This window comes from Oryctolagus cuniculus, chromosome 5 (genome assembly GCF_051225735.1).
Source record: "Oryctolagus cuniculus isolate XC-2025 breed Fujian yellow rabbit chromosome 5, ASM5122573v1, whole genome shotgun sequence".
Classification (NCBI taxonomy): Eukaryota; Metazoa; Chordata; class Mammalia; order Lagomorpha; family Leporidae; genus Oryctolagus; species Oryctolagus cuniculus.
The window spans coordinates 154,854,366-154,857,214 of NC_142871.1; the positions used below are offsets into that span (position 1 = coordinate 154,854,366).

The 2,849-nt window shown below is 36.3% G+C and overlaps 1 pseudogene; it reads left to right on the forward strand.

Moving 5' to 3' along the window:
• The first annotated feature begins 325 nt into the window (after window positions 1-325).
• LOC108177319 (olfactory receptor 2H2-like) lies at window positions 326-1,266 on the forward strand (annotated as a pseudogene).
• The last annotated feature ends 1,583 nt before the right edge of the window (window positions 1,267-2,849 follow it).

Below are 2,849 nucleotides of genomic sequence, written 5' to 3' on the forward strand. Positions count from 1 at the left end.
AAAATACGGAATTATAATCACATACAAAATATGAGAAAATGAAGAAGTGAAAGAATGAGTAATAGATATCAAAGATTAAAAGTAAATTTTAATATAAAATGGGGAGAAATTATATGTTCTTAGAGGAATTAAATGTGACAGCATGAGAAAATTTTCACTAAATGTTATATTTCATTCCCAAAATAGAGCGTTAAAAATCTCAAACCTTGAGTTAAAAAGAATCAAAACAGTTTCTTTTTCTTCTTCCTTCCCTTTAGGAACCATCACGGGCTTTTGTGTAACTACTTCTGAACCATTCCCTAAAAAGATAATTGTCTCAGAGGCTATGACCACCGTCTGCAATGACAGCCATGGTGATTTCATTCTCCTGGGCTTCTCTGACAAGCCATATTTAGAGAAGACACTTTTTTGGATTATTTTGATTTTTTACTGCTTGACCATTGCAGGAAATATAGTGATAGTCCTTGTCTCCATGAAGGATCCCAAACTCCATATCCCTATGTATTTCTTTGTAATCTTTCTGTGCTAGATCTCTGCTTCACCAGCAGCTGTGTTCCACAAATGTTGATTAATTTCTGGGGTCCAGAGAAAACTATCAGCTACACTGGCTGTGCCATTCAACTCTATGTCTTCATGTGGCTTGGGACCACTGAATGTGTTCTTCTTGTCATTATGGCTGTGGACCGCTATGTCGCAGTGTGTCGCCCACTGCAGTATACCACTGTCATGCACTCAAGGGTTTGTCTGCAACTGGCTCTCTTGGCATGGGGGACTGGCCTGCTCCAGTCTCTGATCCAGGCCCCTGCCACACTCCAGTTACCCTTCTGTTCCCTCCGGATTGTAGACGACATTGTGTGTGAAGTGCCAGCACTTATTCAGCTGTCTAGTACAGACACAACCTACAATGAAATCCAGATGTCCATAGCTAGTGCTATTCTCCTGGTGATGCCCTTGATCATCATCCTTTCCTCTTATGGTGCCATCACCAGGGCTGTGCTGAGGATAAAGTCAACTTCAGGGCAGAAGAAGGCATTTGGCACTTGCACTTCACACCTTCTTGTGGTCTCCCTCTTTTATGGCACTGTCACAAGTGTCTACCTTCAACCCAAGAATCGCTATGCTCATGAACGGGGCAAGTTTCTCACCCTTTTCTACACTGTAGTGACCCCAAGTCTGAACCCCCTCATCTACACTCTGAGGAACAAGGAGGTAAAAGGGGCATTAATAAGATTAGGAAGAAGGATTTGGGATTCCAAGAGTAAATAAAAAAGTTGACATATTTTTGCTTGTTGATTAACTTGAGAATAGAGAACAACCTGACCACAGATGCTGGAGATATATCTGTCAATCCGAAAATTGGGAGGAGAGAAAGAGCTGCATTTTGCTTGAGTGCAATACAGTTTCATTCTTCAGCTGTTGCTGAATCCCTTTCCTGTTTAAGCAAAGTATGATATAGAGATTAAAATATTTAATAACCATTATCTAAAGAACACAGAATGCAGTGAATTGGGGGAACAAATGATATAAAAGTTCTCATTTCCTTTTAGAAGTAGTGAAGTAATTCATACTTCAACTAGCTTTTTGTAGGATTGTCAAATGTATACATATTTCAAAACATCATGTTCTATACCATAATATATACAGCTTTTGTCGACTAAAAATAAAATAAAAATATCTATTAGAATTCCAATGAAAAATTTTAAATTGTATATTTAAAAATCCACAAAATTAATAAAACAAAAGATCAAGTAATTTATTTTATACTTTCTAACTTATTTATTTTTTCTTTGTTTTTTATATATTTCTCCAAGCTCAACTATACTTTCACTTAAAAGTCCAGTCCCAACAAGGTCCTTAAGGTTTTGACAGGTTTTAAAAGACTCTGTGTAATGCACCAGAGAGTCTTGGTTCTGAGTTGTTTCTGACTCCCTGCCTTAGTAGGACCATTTTTGATGTACAACGTACCTAAAACCACCCAGGACAAAAGTGCTTGCCAAGCAGAAGCTCACACTTACTGCTTTCTGTTGCTGTCTCCTCATAAGATCCCATGTCTATTTTTCTTACTTTGAGCCTTTATCTTCTGTGCCTCCATTTATAGAAACAGATACTTGTTTTTACTCGCTCTAAATCCCTGTTGTAATGAACTGGCTTCCTTTTTATCAGACACTATTCCTCTTTATTCATTTTGCAGACATTTATCAATTTCTATTATGGGCCTTCAACATACCAGATGCTAGGAATATAATTCTAGGCAAGATATATACAGTCACCAACATTACAGGACTTATGGTCAAATGGTGGGATATGCCTGGGTGCAATGCTACCTGCCTTTTGACTTTTGAATAACACCCCCAATGAAATGTTTTCATTGCTGTTTCCTATCCTCTGCTTGTAAGTGTCTATCAGTTTAGCTAAACTAAAATTGTGACTATAAATTCTTGACTGTCCTGTATAGATTTTTCTAATCAGCTCTGCTCACTCCTAAGCTGTCTCTATGTTCTTATGCCAGATTCATGTATATGTGGAATTAGGATCTGTCCTTATTTCCACCTATTTCCTGGACTGATGAGTGCAATACTTATTTGTGATTTGATGATTTCACACTAAAATTTTCTAAATGTGAATTTTGCTTGCAAATATGAAAAAGTACTAAAGAATTCAAACCAACACTAAATTTCAACTTTTTATGATATATATTAAACATCCTTTACATCCAAAATTTGCATCAATAAAAAGATACAATGTATCAATAACTTTTTATTAAAAACACAAATTATTTATTTTGCTAATTAGTGAATGGTTTCAAGAGGCATTCTTTTTTAATGCAGAAATCATTTTTATTTTTCAAT